The sequence below is a fragment of the Nycticebus coucang genome, chromosome 21 (genome assembly GCF_027406575.1).
Source record: "Nycticebus coucang isolate mNycCou1 chromosome 21, mNycCou1.pri, whole genome shotgun sequence".
In the NCBI taxonomy this organism is placed as follows: domain Eukaryota; kingdom Metazoa; phylum Chordata; class Mammalia; order Primates; family Lorisidae; genus Nycticebus; species Nycticebus coucang.
The window spans coordinates 5,224,029-5,243,701 of NC_069800.1; the positions used below are offsets into that span (position 1 = coordinate 5,224,029).

The following is a 19,673-nucleotide window of genomic DNA, read 5'->3' on the forward strand; positions in this document are numbered from 1 at the left end:
GGTCAACAAATGAGTATCTCCACTTATGTTTTGTCTTTGTCATAGGGGAAAACTTTAAAGGAATAATATTTAAACTCATAAAAATTAATCCAGTTGTTGTAGAAATTATGTGAGCATGCTACCCTCAAATGCCTATTTTCACCATTCAGTATGCGTTTATCAGAGTTAGACACTGATTTTAGTAGCTACTAAACATCTTTCTTCTAAGAAAATCAGTTTTCATTTGTAATACAATCATGTGAATTTTATATGTAGTAGTTTCTGATATGTTTTGAATGAAAGCAAATTACTCGCTCTAGAACACAAGAAAGTTTTCCTTTTATTCTTTTTTTCCTTAGCCTTTTCAATATTTTATTTATCATATTAGCTTGTGTACTAAGGCTTACAATGAACTTCATGAATACCCAGAGTACACCTCAGCAATATATAAAAAGAAGCTTATAGACACATAATATTATTGTATTAAATAAATCTTGAATATGTTAACAAAATTTTTCAATATCAGGACAAAATTTTATGAAAAATAAGTCTTTGTGGAAGTTAAAATAAAAAATAATGTGCAACAATTTTCAGTGACTCACTGCTATAACCCATTTTTTTCTTAAGAAAAACCATCAGTTTCAATAAAATATCAAAGCCCTTAAAGACATTCTTTTTGACTTATTTCTTCGTATTTAATAAGGTTATCACAAGTCATTCCTGAAGTGATAAGATTTCTCAGTAGCCCCTAACTTCAATTCCCCACAACCAAACACTCATTTGTTTCTTTTGGTCAAATAGCATTAGGCTAAATCAAAGAGGGAACTCAATTAATAGAAAAAAAAATGTCTTTAGCTTTTGAATTGTTTCTTTTATAATATCATTTATGGAAGGTTTTATGAATCCATTTTCCCAAGTTTATTTTCTACTTCATTAGAATAGCTGAATTCTCATAATTACATAATGTTTCAATAAATAAATAGGCCATAACTAATTTTTTTAATTAAGAAAACATTCATCACATATTCAAATTATGTTGACAAGTTCTTCAAAAATTTGTTTTTTAAATGTTGAGTTGATTTTCCAAATTTAAATGCCGTTATTAGTTTTTACTTGTGAACTTCCTGAGAAGTCATTTTATATATAATGTTAAGCCCATTATGAGCTGTTTGGTTAAAAACATGAAGTCTTGGGGCAGTGCCTGTGGCTCAAAGGAGTAGGGTGCAGGCCCCATAAGCAGGAGGTAACGGGTTCAAATCCAGCCTCAGCCAAAAACTGCAAACAAACAAACAAAAAAACATGAAGTCCTTTGGAAGAATACAATCATTTTATTAAACAGTTACTCTAAGTATTATTAATTTAAAATTCCCTAAGAATATTTGTTCTTGGTATTCATGAGTATTATTACTTCTTAAAATAGGGCTAAAGGCAGAAAATTCAATTTTATAACTTTGAATATGCATGTATTTGATTAGGACAAATGTATATTTTTAAAAATGAAGCAGATTTTAAAAATTAGACTGCCTCAGGCTTTTGAAGATATCAACATACTTTTGTTTGATGTCTGATTTAGTAGAAATCCAGAGGACTTTTTTGCATTATATGTGAGAGCAAATCAATTAAAATACTTTTGACGTGCCTAATGAAAATAAAAAATCTTAGACATTTCTGATAAAATTTTGATACATTAAGCCATTAAAATTTATGCTACTTTTCATATTATTTTTCATAGGAAAAATTTATGGTTTGTTCTGTATCCTCACACTTCACAAAATGAAAACTTGCCAGTTTATACTATGGAAGTGTTCTTACAAGTCCATCTGTTTTGATGCGACTATCCTTATACACTGGAATAAATGTTTAAATACATCAAACTTTGGTAATGTTTACAATTTTCAAATTGTAAAATAATGTAAAAAATTAAAATATAATTTGAATAAATTTGTTGAATTTTTACTTTAAAAGATTTAAATTAAATGAATATTACTTTGTAGCATTATTTACATAATGTTCATGGTGGTCTAATTCTGACATCCTGCAATACTATAAAATTTTATTTAGGAAAATTTTATGTGTTAAGCAAAAGGCCTCAAGAGCTCTGCGTCTTGAACAAATACATTTGGGACAAAATTAAAACAATACTTAATGTCAAAGTTACAAAATGAAAGAGAATCCATTCAAAGAAACTTATTGAACTAACTTAACAACACCATATAATATGCTTAGTAGTAAAATAATATCAGACTAGTTGAATGTCAGTATGCTTTGGCAATTGTTCTCAAATAACATGAATATTTAAAAATATAAACATGTGAGTGATAGGTTAATAAGGCAATGTTTACATGTGTTATTTTACTCCAAATCCAAATTCTGCATTAATATATTGGTTTCAATATTATGTTTGTTCTTAATTCTTATTTAGAGGTTAAGTTGATAAAGGTCACGGAGATTAAATAACTAATCCCCAAACACAAAACTATCATGAGTAGCATTATTCAGGGAAGGCAGAAAATTATAGTAAGTCAAAACTAGCTTTAGATTTTTAATTCTTATCTGTAAAATAAAACTTCAGAAGGATAGAGACCTTCGTGATATTTGTTCATTGGCAATTTTTATGTGCTTTTGACAGCCCAAGCACAAGGGAGATACTCAAAAGATATTTGTTGAATGCCTACACCTGTGCCTCTTGGACACGATAATTGCTTTCTCTGAGTATTAAAGTACAGTAATGACATACAGCTCATTGAGTTGTAAGAATTGAGTAAAACAATGCATGAAATACACTTAGCACCACTCCCTTAACTGAGTTTCCAAACACCACTATGTTAGTTCTGGATATACATTTTGATAGAAGATTCTTGCTCTTATTTAAAGGCTTTATAAAAAATAAATCCAGACCCCAGGTTAGGTCAGAATAAGGTAACGAATTTGAGCAGTTTTTTCATGGGTAACCTTCAAATTATAAAAGAAAAGGCCTTTGCCTCTAATATAAGATGGATACTTATGAAATTCATGAATATTAATGATTTAACTATATGATTGGCATTGTTAGTACTTTACCAACATTAACTCTTAATACCTTACTTTTACAATTTTTCATATCTATATTAAAATGCAAAAGGAAAACAAGAAAACTAATTTTAAGCATGCTAAACTTTAAATCTAAATTATGATTTAATACATAGTATGTAATCATTATAAAATTATAATTGAAATGTTTTCATTATTTTTTGGACTTAATCTTTGAGATACAGTGTGCATTTTACACTTAACAGCACATCTCAATAAAGATGTTAAATTCTCATAAAGGAACAATTGACCTTCATTTAAACTTCGCAAAATTTAATTCAAAAATTAGATTTATACACTCATGGTATCACAAACATACTTATAAGCTTTCCAATAAAATATTATAATCATTTAAATAATTATTTGAAATTAAATATAACTGTGTTTGGGGTGTATTTTAAATGCTTCCTCATGTGGCTAGCAGCTGTCATATACTGTAAAGTGCAGACATATGAGCTAACAAGTTAAGAGCAACCAGATTTTAAAAATATATGTTCTGGCTCGATCCATGTAAACATGAAAGGATCGAGCTGGAACATATTCTTCTTAGTAAAGTGTCTCAAGAATGGAAGAAAAAGTACCCAATGTACTCACCCTTATTATGAAACTAATGTAGGACCTTCACATGAAAGCTATATCCCAGTTATAACCTAAGAATAGGGAGAAAGGGGAAAGGGAGGGGAGGTGGGGGGAGGGAGGGGGAAAGAGGGGGACTAATGGGATTACACCTGCGGTGCATCTTACAAGGGTATATGTGAATCCTAGTAAATGTGGAATGTAAAGGTCTTGGCAAAATAACTAAGAAAATGCTACAAAAGCTATGTTAACTAATGTGATGAAAATGTGTCAAACGATCTATGAACCAAGTGTATGGTGCCCCACGATCATACTAATGTACACAGCTATGGTTTAATTTAAAAAAAAATAAATAAATAAAAGAAAAATGAAGCCCCCCCAAAAAAATAAAATAAAAATATGTGTTCTGAATGAATAAATGAATATACGACTTTTTAAAACATGTCTGTCATTTAATAAAATTAGAATGTATATTTGTGTACTTTTACATAAGGTATTGATACCAATATTTTATGAGGAATAACAATTTTACCTCATCTAATTTCTGATGCTCCATCTGTCAATCCTTTACCAAAGTGTACATATAAAAATAGCTTCTTATCGATTATAGATCTGACTCTGTCCATAAGTTAACTCATCATTTTTAATAGATGGAAACAACATTCTCCACTAACATTTTCTATGTTTTTGTGTGTGTGCATGTGTGTGTGTGTTGGGAAGTGCATGATAACGTCTTCAGAAAAAAAGCTAAATAGGTGGAATGTACCATGGGGAGTAAGTTGTAGAATTAACCTGTTACACAAGAAAATATAGCTTCATGTTTGAATAAAAAGTATGTGTTTTTTCAAATTGAAGGTTATTTATACCTGCAACAGTTTAGTACCACATGCTACAATAATTTATAGATATGGAAAAGTGAACAATTTTTTAAGCTATTAAAAGAAAAATAATGAGAGTTAATCTAGAAGGCACAACTGATTCACATTAATTATTTTAGACTGGGCCATTATTGATTATTGTGCCCATGGTATTTTTGCATCTAGCTCTCATTTGCAATGGTGTCTAATTTGACATCTAGCCAAACTTGACCTCATTCTTCCTGTCCTTGACTTAACATCCTAAACTGCAATTCATTTGTTTTCTTTTAACATCATAAAATAATGATAAAATTTGAAATTTGAATGAGTATATAATTGCCATTGATTGACAAGTGGAGAATGAAATTATACGATGTTCTCTTTATAATTTGGTGAATTTGTTCAAACATTGCCATCTGTATTTGCTGGAAATCCAAGAACAATATCTCAGCTACAAATCGAGTGTGCCTGGTAACTCAGGGTGGGACATGGTGGTAATTTAGGGAGAGATGATCGTTCAATTACTTACAAATTTTCTCATTCGTAGGCAAGTGAGCATTCCAAAGGCAATGCAACTACTCACAATTCTGGGTACACTCTGACATTTCCAAAAAAATTCAAAATGGTCTCTGAAGCTACTGACTGCTAGGATTTCATTATATATTTTCATGGTTTATAAAAGTCTTAGTGCAATTTTAAAGATAAATGTGAAAATTCTTAGGCAAGACAATAGGATGATTACAACTGTTACTTTAACAAAAGGTACAATAATAAAAATGCTTGTTTAAAAATTATAAAATGATTGACAACTACTGTGATTAATTTCAGTGCTTGAAATTTGAAATGTATGATAAACTTCATGTTTTTTTCTAACATCCCTCAAATATAACACTATAGAAATTTTATGTATAAAAAAAAGAACAAAAATAGAACATATCCTATAATTACAATCACTGTTCTTTTCTAAGTGTCTAAGTAATCACATTTGAAATTCATATTCTAAAATGAATGTAATGATGTATTCATTCAGAATTAACAAGTATTTCATAAATAATTTACTGAAAGTATGAATAAATAAATTGAATTATGTAAAATGTAAAATATCTTTATATTAATAAGACTTAAAATAATTAAACAGTAAAAAATAATTTAGAAAATATTTATAATATACTTTACAGATATATATGTGTATGTGTAGTATATATATTTTTTAATCCGAGGATGTCTTTACAAATCAATAAGGAAAAGAAAACACTCTACTGGAAAAAATGAAAAAACAAGTGGTAAAAGATAACTTATGGATAATGCGCAAAAAACAGACAATATTTTCTGTCTCATCAATAGCCATTAGAAACAAAAATTAAAATAATGAAAATTACCCAGAAGGTGTCCATTACTGTACTGGGAAACAACAATTGTAGAGTTTCCTTGTATAACTTAGAAATTCCTCTATTCTTTTGCTTCCAGCTGAAGGCAACTTAAAATTTATTTTGTATCTCTATAAATTAAATTATATTGTGTATAATTTTACAAGAATGGTACCATACTGAACATTTTCTTTTGCTTTCTGGCTTTCTTCACTTGGCATAATAATCTTGAGATTCATCCACATTATTGATTCATTGTAACTTAGAGAACATATTTATACATTTGTATATGTAATATAGATGTCATGTGCAAAGCAGTAATCAACATAAGTATATATGCATATATGTGTGTATGTTTACATTTTTTTGTTGTTATTGATGGTCATTCTCACTAGAGGGTAGTCTTGGTAGAGTTAGAAATTTTGTCAGTGTCATTAACTGTTGTAATTTAGTGGCAAACAGCCCTTGGCACACAGTAGACAATAGAAACCTGTTAAAAGTCTTTTCGATGCCTGTACTTACAAAATTTTATCTCCATATATAATATTTTTCTTAAGATACATTTCAAAATTGAAATTATAGATTTCAAAAGTCAGGACCAATTTTCCATTAACATGTATGTGATAAACAAAATGTGGTATAACCATACAGGAGGTTAATACAACATTTGGAAGAGTTTAATAGATTAAGTACTATAACCTAATTTTAAAAGTTTGCTTTGAAGAATTTGTGTGTGGAATGTATAAGAGATTATTTGTATTTCTTTAATCTGTTGGTGTATTTTTTTCTCAGAGAAACAGAAATGTGCATTTATATGTGTATATGTAAAACACAAAAGAGGTGTTTATGACAACATTTTAACCATTATACATCTTTTACTTTATCAAAACCATACAATGATAGATGATATGTGTCTCTTTTTTTTACTGTCTTTTACTCTGTTTTAAATCTTTTAATTTCTACAGAGAAAATCAGTTATTTTTATAATAAGAAAATACAACCCATTTTAAATTAAGTTTGTTCAAACATACAGCTGTATTTATTTCCTTGGAAATTGAGAGTGTAACAGGTAATTATTTGAGTTTCATTGGAACTAAAACATCTGAACAGGCTATCCACAAGATAAGGGACATCAATGGCTAATAAATAAGAAAAATGTCCAGTCTTGCTAATAATCTAAGAAGCACAAAATTAGATTAAATAACAATGAGCTACCATTTAACCCATGGAATCATTGACATTAAGTATAATTCCATTAACCCATAGAATCATTAACATTAAGTATAATTCCTTTGCTATATGATTGTTATTGTTGTGAGTTTTAAAATATTTATAATAATACTAAGCTTCTTGGAATGTGGTCCGAGAAATAAGAAAATCATTGTCCAGCAATGTTTGTAATACATTATTTAGCAAAAAAAGGAAAAATAAAGCAAACACAGGATTGGTATGTATAAGAAGATATTAGTAGTTTTAATCTTTGATGAAAGAAGTGATTATTTAATTTTCTCATTCATATTTGTATTGTGTTTTTTCAAGTTTTTAAACATAATCTAGTTCATATTGTAGAACAAAATCCAATTATTTATTTTTATGTAGTTAAATGTTGTGTCCCTTTCATGTTGACCTTACAAAACTGTGTTAAGGTTATTGCCATTTGTTTCTTGGCTTAAGTAACACCCAAAAATGATTGTAAGTCAGATTGTTTTATATTTTGTAGTTATATGTTTCTGGCTTATAAGATGTTTGACATTCTATTGTTCTCTTTTAAAACATTTCTCCCATTCCTGATCAGATTCCTAAAAGCTCTCCTACGTCATGATTTCCTACAAATTACTTATCCTCTCCTTGTTCACATCTATAAAATGGGACAAATGTTAGCACTACAAATGCAAAGAATGGACGTTTAAAAATTTCACGAGTTTTAATTACAGCTAGCGTTTACTGAATATGTATTAAGTTTCCAGAATGGAACTAAAATTTGGTAACAGAATTATTTCATTACCCTCTAATTATAATAGTGTAGTTAGCAAATTCATTTTGCTGGTGAAAATATTACTATTTCAAAAATTTTGTAATTTCCCAATGTCAAATATCCAATAAATGGTAAAACTATAATTTAAAGAAGTAGTCTCATTTGAGTTGCCCCGTCTTTTGTCTCTTACAAAAGTCTCAACAAAGGTGTGATTCTCAATGTGTACTATGCACCCGTTCAGTGTGGCTGTCCTTCTTAATGTTTCTTGAGCCTCTTGGTTTGAAACTTCACTTGTTAGATCCATCACTGTCATCATATAATTATTTATTTGATGAAAAATATTAATGATACTTTACATAGAAAATAATAGACTAAAATTCTACTTCATCTATTGGTGGAAAATAACTCAAACAGGTTACTTAAAAATATGACAATCCCTAATAAGTATGCAGAAGATAATTTTTAGTGAATTCAATCTCCCTGAGTATTCGCTTGGACTTGACATTATAAATATTTCACTGCCATTCCTTAATAGCTGATTATTTTTCATGTTTTGTACTATTGACTTCAGAATAATTTATATTAAATAAAATAATCATAAATGCTATATAATTTATGATAATTTATAAAAGGAGACTTCAATATTCAGTATATTTGAAGACCTAGTGCAGCACATAGTTACTTTTTAAAAAATAGAATCTGGGCGGTGCCTGTGGTTCAAGGAGTAGGGCGCCGGTCCATATGCTGGAGGTGGTGGGTTCAAACCCAGCCCTGGCCAAAAAAAAAAGTAAAAAAAAAAAATAAAATAAAAAATAGAATCTATGAAAATAAATATATACCTTCCTTAACAGAGACTTTTATTTCAAAGTACAAGACTTTAGAATATTTTTCAAGTTTTTTTCCTTTTTTTTAAATAACACTTCTATCAAAACAACAGTCTTTATTACGCCTTTTACAGTTAGAGTTTTGAATGTTTCTTTTTTTTTTTTTGACTGACAATATAATTGCATAGTTTCAATGATTCTATAACTTCTCAAGACAGAGAAGCACAGTCTTGTGTTTGTGACCTGTCTACAGGACAAAGTCTGTACAGAGAGGACCTTTCTGGAACTGGGCACAGTTTATTCTCAATGGCATTTTATAACAAGTTCACCGAATTTAACAAACATCAGGAAAGTCATGCTTTTAAGAACATTTTCTGTTTTTATTTTTAAATCTCTAGAAAATCACTAACTCATAATAGTGAATATTTTTTTTTCGTTTTTTTTTTTTTTTTGGTCTTCAACTAATGTTCCTGAAGGGGAAGAAAAGATTTTGCATGCATCTGGTGATAGCTTTTTACCGGTTTAATCAGCTTCAAAGGAGATGGTTAAAATCAATCATATGCATCTCACTTATTGGGTTTATAATGAAAATATGATAGACCATTAGTATAATGGCCATTAAAAGCAGATTCAAAATATAATGCTTCTTTTAACACGCAGTAATGTTTTCTCCAATTAGTAATTTGTAATAAAACTATGTGAATCTTTGATAACGTAAATGGATTATCATTTTAATTTTTATCTTATTAATATTTTAGGATCTTTTATTCTAAACATATATAGCACTTAGAGATGAAAGGTTTAATAATGTTGTTTAAAATAAAACAAAAAAAGAAAAAATGTTACATTTAAAGAACATAGCATTGATATTTGATTCTCAATTAGAAACAAAATTAAAAATTAATTCTGGCTACTTTTAATGAATTTATCTTTCTTGATACAGAATAAGTATGAATGAAGATTTCTTAAATAACTTCCCATGGTTTCCATTCAAGTAATGAAACTCATTTCATTCAAGTAATGAAAATGGAACAAAGGGAAACATATTACTGGAGATTTATGAATTGATATTCATATATTAGTTTTTAAAATATTTCTACCTTGACTTTAAAGGAAAATTTACTTGCTTACTCTATGAAAGTTATTTCTCTGGGGAATTAAATACATTTTTTCAGGTATACATGAAGTAAGAATTCATATATATTCAACTTCAGTGGCAGAGCTCAATATGAATACGTGAAAAATTAACAGAAAGTAGGACTCATCCAGTATACACTCTGTCATTTTAAAGATGAAAAGAACATAGTGCTTAAATGATGAATTATATTTAAAAGCCATAGAGCTACTGTTATTTCCATTGGGTGTCCCTGTAACTTTACAGAAAAGAATGAAGAAAAGAAATGAGCTTATTGCTTATATCAATTTATTATATTAAACCATGTAAATGAGAAAATACATTAAGAAGGGTATGATCATTTTATGTCAGATATAAAAAGTTTAATAATCCATATTTATATTTTTAAATCTTTTTGTATTTATTTATTAGTATTATTTTTCCTATCAAGGAAAGTTACATAATATTATTTTGCATACAGATTTTATATAGAAAGTATCTTCATATGATTATATCAGCATTCTCCACAGAGCTACAACAAACTGTGTGTGTATGTGTGTGGAGGGTGGGCGGGAGAGAGAGAGAGGGAGAGATTGCTTAATTTTAAAGTACTGGCTCACAGGATTGTGGAAACTATAGGCAAGTCCAGTAATGGCAGGCAGACAGCAGGCTGTCTGAGACAGGAGCAGAATTCCTTCTGCTCTAGTAAACTTTAATTTTTGCTCTTTAAGGCCTTCAACTGATTGGATGAAGCTCACCCACACTGTGAAGGGTAATCTATTTTATTTAAAGCAAGATGATTATAAATGCTAATCATGTCAACAACATATATTCACAGCAACATTTAGACACCTACATTTTTCAATAAACTGTCAAAGAGACTGACCAAAGCAACTGAAAAAGTTTCAACAAAAATTTTTCTCCAAGTTTCACATATACCCTAACGGTCTGTAAAGCTAGTGAATGATGCCCCATGATCATATCAATGTACACAGCTATGATTTAATAAAAAAAAAAATTCTCCCAGCTATTTCCATATCCCAGATGCACGAAATCCTCTCAAATGACATCTATTGAATTGTACATGATGACATAGTTGTACATCAGAGCAGGCCCAGGATTTTAAGGTGACATAGATTTATAGGCCCTGTTCCATTCACTTAATCTATAGAATGGATAATGCTATGCTGTGCTCAGTACTATTAAAAAAATTCCTGGGTCAATGTATTTTTTTCTGTAACTTTATCAACTACACCAAGAACAAGGAACTAATCGAAGCCATTAGGAATCAGGGCACTCTTCCATTTTATTCATATGCTATTGCAACCTGTCTTTTTGTAATTATTTTGACTTATTTTCCTAATACTTGGGAAATAACTGCAGTTACTTTGAGATGCATTGTATTGATCATTGTATTTAAGTGGAGACATCTTTATTTGTAAAATTTACATTCCAGATTGTAACTCTTCTTTCCTTTATTTAATAAATTTTCACATCTTCTCTATCTTATCTCTGAAATATTTCCAATTTTTTTGTCTTTCTCAATCTTCACAGTACCACCAAATTCAGTCTCTTAAGGCTCTGGTTTAAACTACTAGGATGTATTTGTCATCAAATTCCCTGACTTTAAATATTTTCTTCTATACTTTGTTCTCCACAATGAAAATTCTTTTCATAACATATACATGCATCCAATTACTCTTTCATGTAATAAAAATCTCTCAACACCTAATAATCATTGCATGAGAAAGTATAGATTTTTAGCAAGACTTAAACTTTCTTCCCAATTACCTCCTTTCCCATCTGATTTTGAAGATATACTCCCTAACTTAGCCTACTATTGAGTGGAGGCATAATTTACAAATAATTTTATCCTTTATATTGTATAATTGCTATGGTTTGGATATTTGACACTCCAAATCTCATGTCGAAATTTGATTCTCAGTGTAGAAGGTGGGGCTGCAAGGGTGGTATTTGGGTCATAGGGACAGATTTCTCATGAATGGCCGGGTGCCATTCTCTCCAGTAGCGAGTTCTCACCGTAGTGGCTCCCATGACATCTGCTTATGAACAGACTCTGGCACCATCACTCTCTTGCCTCCTGTCTTTCCGTGTGATATCTGCATACTCCAGCTCCCCATCATTTTCTGCAGGTGCTGGCTCCATGCCTCTTAAATAGCTTGGAGAACAAGGAATGAAACAAACCTCTTTTCTTTTTTTTTCTTTTTTTAACAACTGAACCTAGTCTCTTTATTATTAAAGTCATTCGGGGAAGGAGAGGGTTACAAAAATATCCCGAAACCTGTACACGGTAAGAGTGGAAGGAGGACTACACGGGATTTGGGCTGTGCTGTTAACCCGCGCCTCCCTGAGTATGGGCATTTCCCCGAAGAAGGACATTTTCTAGTCGGGAGAGAAAAAGCGAACTTTGGGGTTAATTCTCTCAAAACTCCGAGGTAAGGGAGAGGCAGCAGTCCTTAATTTTCCAGGATCCAGCCCGAACTCTCACTTTAGCCCAAGGGGAAAAGAACGGGTCCCGCCCACGCCCGGCCTGATCCGGAGGCGGGGCCTGCAGCGACCCGGGAGGATAGAGGCGGGGCCGGGTGGCAAAACCGCCCCTCCCCCCTCGCATGTAACACCGCGATCGCCCGAGAAAGACGGCTGAGTTCTCCCACCGCCGCGCAAGTCGCGGGGGAATGGACAGTACGAGTGCTGCCGCCCCTCCCCGCAGAAGGTGGGGAGCAGCAGTCGGCGTCTCTCCTGTGGGCTCCGAGGGGCCGGCCCGAGGAGGTGGGGCCTGCTTGGGGGAGCTGACTTCACACCCCTCCCCCTCCGGCCGACACACCGCCAGCTCCAAGTGAGGCGGGTGGGGGAGGCAGCAGAACAGTTCGGAGCCTGCAGCAGCGCGGGGCGGGGAGGGAAGCGCGCACGGGCGTCAGCGAGGCCCCCCACGCTCAAGGGCGCGCACGGGCCCCAAAAGGGAGGAGGCCGCATGTGGCACTCAGGAGGGCCTACTCTAGGCTTCTGTCCCCCACCACTCACCCCCCAACCCCCTCCAACCCGCTCCAGGCCTCGGACTCCGCACTGACCTGACAGGCCGCGACATGTTCGCTGTTGAAACAGGACGGAGTAGAGAACCAAAGACCAGGACCACCCCCACCCCGCGCTTGGCGCCCCACCCCCCCCAACTTCGGCCGATGGGGCGGGTGCCACCGAACCCCGAGCTGCTGGCTTTTCAAACTCCGCCGCTCCTTGGTTCAGGGCCCCTGGATGAGACGAGCCCCCCGCTCCCCCGTCTCTTCAAAAATCCAAACAAACCTCTTTTCTTTCCAGATGCCCAGCTTCAGGTATTCATTAATAGCAACCCACAAAGAGACTAAAACCTTATGATTGCTGTACATATGTTTAGCAAACATCATCCATCAACAAACATGCTTATTTTTTTTTTCTGCTGAGAGCATTTAAAGTGTATTCTCTTAGCAATTCTCAAGTATATAGGGTTATTAACTATAGTCACCATGCTGTACAATACATCTCTCAAATTTATTAATTCTATTTATTTGAAACAGTACTTTTTGAGCCACATTTCCTTAATCCCTCATTCCTCAGTCCAGGCAAACACCACTCTGTTCTCTGCTTCCCTGAATTCCACTTTTTTTAGATACCAAGCATAAGAGAGATCATTCAATATTTGTCAGTCTGTGCCTGGAGTAGATATCCAGTAGTGGGATTGATGGATCAAATGGTAGGTTTACTTGTAGTTCTTTGAGGAGTCTCCGTATGGTTTGTACTATTTTGCAGTCTCACCAACAGTGTATAAGCAGTCCTTTCTCTCTGCAGCCAGGTAAGAATCTTGTTTTGGACTTTAAAGGTCATTCTAACAGGAGAAAAGTGATATCTCATTATGATTTTACTTTTCACTTTCTTGATGATTAGTGACTTTGAGCATTTTTTCATGTGATTTTTGGCCATTTGTCTATCTTATTTTGAAAAGTTGTTTATGTCTTTTATCCACTTTTTATTGAGGGTTATTTTTCTTGTTTGAGTTCTTTATAGATTCTGGATATTAGCCATAGAAGAATAATTAGGACTACAGGCAAAGACCCTTCTCCTAAAAATACATAGACATAAATATGGATATAGACATAGAAGTAGATGCAGATATAAACTGAATGAAAAAAAAGTCTCTTTATATCTTGGACCCCAGTAATTAAATTACCCCAGTAATTTTTACTTTAACCTTTGTGTGCCACAAATTCATCTAATTTAAAATGATTACTTCAATACATACGGATTTTGTGAGAATTATTAGTATATGATGTAAAGTATATGAACAATGGTCAATGTTATTATAATTAGTTTTAAAAAGTAATTGATTAATTAATTTAATTTCAATTGATTTAGAGAGTAAAAGTGTTTTTGTTACATGGATGAATTATATAATGCTGAAGTCGGGGCTTTAAGTAACTATCACCAGAATAATATGCACTAAAACAATAGGTAATTATTATTATTTTTTTCCCTTCAAATAATTAAGGGGTATGAATGCTTCTATACATGGATAGCATTTATTAATGGAATCTGAAGTTGGGACTATTACTGTTCCTATCACTCAAATAGTGTTGATTGTACCTGATACATAAGATTTTACCCCTCCTTCCCTCTCCTACCCCCTTTTTGAGTTCCAAGGACTTTTACTTCTCTCCATGCCTGTGTGTGTCCGGCGATCATTTCCAAATTATTGGAGAGCACACCTGATGTTTGTCTTTCCCTTCCTGGGACACTTCACTTAGGAAAATGGTTTCCATTTCCATACAAAGTGCTGCAAAGGACATTAATTTATTTCTTCTTCTGGATGAGCAGCATGCATGGTGGATATATACACACACACATGGGTCGTTACAAGGCTTTGAGATATACAAAAATCAAGAAATGTAAAATCCACACAAAAACAAATGAAGCCCTGTCAGCAGCACAAATAAGTCGAGGAGGTTGAAACTTGCACGGTTTGAAAGGGCACTGCCAACTGTGTTTCTTGGAAGTGAAATGATGGATCATAACAATCGCTCTCAAAATTTTTGTAGTAGCCTATCTATCTATTATCTGTCTATCGATCCATCCGTCTATCTATCTATCCCCATAATATATATACCATATTTGTTAATCCACTCATGAAATGATGCACACTTAGGTTCATTCCACATCTTAGGTAGTATGACTTGCACTGCAATAAATACGCAAGTGGAGGGTTCTTACTGATAAAATAACTTTATGTGTGTGTGTGTGTGTGTGTGCGCGTGTGTAGATACACAGGAGTGAGATTGCTGGGTCAAATGGTAAGTCTACATTTATTTCTTTGAGAAATTGCTATACTGTTTTTCATAGAGGCTGTACAAATTTATAGTCCCACTTACAATGTATAAGAACTCCCTTCTCTCTGCTATCACACCAGCATCCACCATTTTTTGCCTTATTACTAATGGTCGTCCTGTCAGGGACAAGGTGGTAGTTGATTAGGAGTTTACTTGCATTTCCTTGATTATTGGAGATGTTGAGTATTTTTTCGCATATTTTTTGCCATTTGTCTATATTAAAAAAAAGCATGTTTATGAATCATGTGCACTTTTTAATGTAGTTATATGATTTTATACAATTTTAATTATTTGTGACAACTACCTTAGTTTTAACCATTTAACCTAGTTGACAATTGCCCAGTTAGTACATGAAAACATGAGACTGCTTTGATATAACAATGAACACTTTATTTTTATTAGATTAATAAAATATTAAAAAATTAGTAACATAATAGATACATTATTGATCCCACCTGGTTTAAAAAAAAAAAAACACTGAATTTATCACACTTCATTTTGTGTTAAAATGATAAAACACTGTGATTATTAATTAAAAAAAAACCCTTCATTTCAAAATACAGCTTCACTCTCTATAAGCTATTTTAGTTTGGACATTTAATTATTCCTAACTATAGATAGGTTAGACCTCATCTAACAATATTTATATCAACTCTTATATTCAGGATTAGCTTTCAGATTACATAAAATTTTTTAGGAGCTCATAAAGCTGTGTTCTGCACATACTAAGCACTCAGGGAATATGGGGGTTCCCTCATCACTCGATTCACTGAAGCTCTTGACTCAGCTTCCTTGATGATGTGTATTTCTTCTCATTTTTATCCACTATTAAAATTCACATTATTCAAATACCATGTTTTCATTTAGCTTCATAGAAGAAAATATTCTAGCAAATATCTTCTCTGATAAGATGGGTTTATTCAATTAATGTATTGTCTATTTTCCTTTTATGTTCATGCATGGGAGTTCTCTCTAGCATGAATTATCTGTAATACCATGCTATGTCTAAATTCTAAATTGTGAGAAAACAATATTTAATTTTTTATGTCCAAGATATTGTTCTTAATATATTTACCTGTTTAATTATGCTTCCCCAATTTTTTAAAAAGTAAGTTTTCTTTTTTTTTTTTTTAGCCACTTGTGTTTCTTTGGTTTTTCGTTTTGTTTGGATGTTACTTAAATTGTCAATTATTATAGGTACATATTAAAACTCTGGTTCACCATTATAACTGTATATAGTACAGTGTAGAGGGGATTTTAAACTTTTTTAAATACATCAAAGAATTAGCATAAAAGCAATAAACATACCTTGCCCCCAAATGAAATGAAAATGGCAATCCTAGAAGGCAAACACAGATTCCAAAGCTGATTATCAGCCTGAGGCTCTTCACTGAACTTCGGTTGTATTAGGCTTCTGTTAAATGATTATATTGGAAAGGGGATAAAATCTCGAGATGCTCACGCCCTAGAAACTAATAAGACAATACTGCAAAACCCTAGAAATCCTGAGAATACACATTCAATGTAAGGGTAAATTAATCTAGTTGCATGGAAGAAGATAAGAAATAAACCTATCTCTCTCTCCTTGGGACTGAGTAGAGAAAAATATGCATACATTTTCTGTAAAATTGTGTTAAAATTAAAACCCTCATCTATTAAAGAAGTAAATTCATAAAATATGTGAAGTTCAAAACAATACAAAGTTCTGCTTCATTTCAAGTCACTGCTGAAATAAAACATACAAAAAAAGGAATACAGATTGAAACTGGAAAAAGTAAACCTACCCACTTTGCAGAAAACATAATTATTAACTAGGAAATTCCTAAGGAATCTACAAATAAGAATTAGAATTGATAACTAAATGTAGCAAGATGGTGGTCTTCCTGAAATCTCATCAGTATAAATTCTATTTCTGTAAACTAACAGCAAATAATATGGAAAATTCTTCAGTGGTAGTACTAAAGTTTGCTGACCTGCGTTTTTTTTTAATTATTATTATTTTTATTCTATGGGGGAGTATTCATTTAGTGAAATAGAAAAAAATGTACATTTCTTCGTGTTATTTGTCATAACCTTAATGAGTCCCAGGAAACTACATTATTTGAAAATTATCACATAAATTTAAGCCTATTTTATGTCTGATTTGAAACAACACTTGGTGCATGATCATTGGGATGTATTTGGATCTGACTTTCTCATAAATCACTGATATAATTGAAACTTTTCTTTGGATATGCATTAGCTTATTGTTTTTGCCATCAGATTTTGCCTCATTTGTTTGCTTTGTATTAATGATTTAAAAAGTATAGATTGACTTAACACTTTTATCATCGATATCAATGAGAAACAGGAAAGACTATTTAATGTAAATTCAGATCATGTCTGACATAATGATTTTCTTTGTTTATAAAAAAGTAAACAAAAACTTTGATTACTCTATGTAACCTAAAATTCATAATAAAATCCTCAAGTAAGTTCATATTTATGTTTTTCTCTTTTAAAACTGTACAATATTTATAAATAATTCATCAACCTCTTTCCCACCCCAAATAAATGAGATGGGAGTATGTGGGTGGCAGAAAAATTGACCTGGAATGTAAACAACTCAATCTACATATGTATATAAATATAGGTACTTTCCATTATTTTATTAATGTGCATATATTTAATAAAAGTAGTGTATGTTCATTGCCAGAAATGAAACTTTTATTAATCCCTAAGCTGTAAATACTCAGTGTTAAATACAAGTACCTCATTTTACAAGATATTACAGGAATGTAAAATTGCCATGCAGGCTGAAAGCATGCAAAGTGATCTTGATAATGAGAAAGAAAAATTACGATTATTTTATTATCTGCAAACATTTTCATCACATTAAATTTTCTTATTTTTACTTTTATATGCAGAGAGAAAGTAAAACACGATAATCTAATATTCATTCTATACACTGTTATTTAAATCATTAGCAAATTGAGAACTAATTGTTGTATTTCTTTGTAAAAACCTGCTCAAGAATCATTTCAACAATGTTAGCCTTCCTATTTCATAAGGTACGGAATGAGCACCTTGCCTATGCCTTCATACTCTTCCTAAGTTTGAATCATTTTATTTTTGTGTTTCAGGGTTGTGTAATATTTCCAAGAGTGGTTTTAATGTGAAGGTTTTTTGTTTATTTTTTCCTGTAGTCACTTCTGAGGCATCATCATCTCTTTTTACCATAAATTCTTTGGTAATTATGGCAATGATGCCTTCATAATATTTTCTACCTTCATATGTATAACCCCTTGGACAGCAGCATGTTAACATTCTAGGAACAAATGGTCATATATTTCTTCTATAACTCCATTTATATTTGATTTAAATTTGACTACTAGGGTTATTATTTTTTGCTTTGTGCACTTTCCCTTTTATTAACCATTTTCTTCTCTCAACTATTTACTCAACATCACCTGTGTTTATTACTGAGAGCAAGGAAATAACACAACTATGTGCATTACTCTTTGTGCATAAACTGAATTACAGACGTGCAGACTTTGAGAAAAGTGACATATTTGCTCATTATGATGTACACCTGGTTTTACATAATGAATTTTGGACTGAAAAGATGGCTGCAATGTTTGTACTTCATGAAACTGCTCAAATAATATACTGTGGAAGCTGAAATTTGAATCGTATTAGGATATTGATGCTATGTAACTTAACCACTAAATCTTAGAAATTGATGTGTACTGGGACCAAAGTGAGGCCTTCCGCATTGAATTGCTGGCTCCTTGTTCTGTATTAGTGCTTTGCCTAAGTACACTTTTGATATTTCTTATTTTCTCTTGATAGATTCTCAAAAGCATACATTGTTCCAAATTTCGCCCTAGAAAGGCATGCTTATTTGCATTTTTTCCAATTATGTCTGTGGAAGTTTGCCAATTTCCCTTAGAACATCCATTTGTTGGGCAAGTGATGTCTAATTCAATTCACATATAAAAAAATCAGTCAGACTTTGTGATAAAACCCATTCCATGAAATATTTGTTTAGTCAAAAAAAAAGTTATGTGTAATTTTTTGTTACAACCAACATATTTCTATATTTCGGTAGTACAAAATTATTGACTCCAGCTGATATAAACATTTTTATTTCTTTACTTTTAGATATATTTAACATTAATATTTATTTTACATTTTAAAATATTGTATTAGAATTAATTTCATTGCTATATAACACTGTGGAACTTAACTCATGCTCTGAGTCTCCCCTTCTGAAGGTGCCAGTAATATCTTTTCCGAGATTAAAATTATTTATTTCTTTGTATAGTGGAAGCTTTTCCAACATTTATTCTTCCCCAATAAAAGAGTAATGGAAAAAAATTTCCTCCTCCAGGAATATATACAACTTTAAAAGGATGATTTGAAAATCACAAAACGCTGTAAAACAACAAGTAGCTTCCATTTGAAGGGTACAAATATATAAGGTGCTGCTTTGAGTTCTTCGTGATGACCTACTGAATCCCCACAAGAGCTTTCTGAAGTAGAATTACCAGTATTATCC

General features: G+C 32.1%; 1 long non-coding RNA gene across 1 annotated transcript; it reads right to left on the minus strand.

Moving 5' to 3' along the window:
- Positions 1-527: 527 nt before the first annotated feature.
- Positions 528-12,885, minus strand: LOC128574098 (uncharacterized). Its single transcript, XR_008376625.1, has 3 exons — positions 12,851-12,885; positions 11,802-11,908; positions 528-1,254 (listed from the first exon to the last, which is right to left on the minus strand). It is a non-coding gene; the product is annotated as an uncharacterized LOC128574098 (long non-coding RNA).
- Between the last annotated feature and the right edge of the window lie 6,788 nt (positions 12,886-19,673).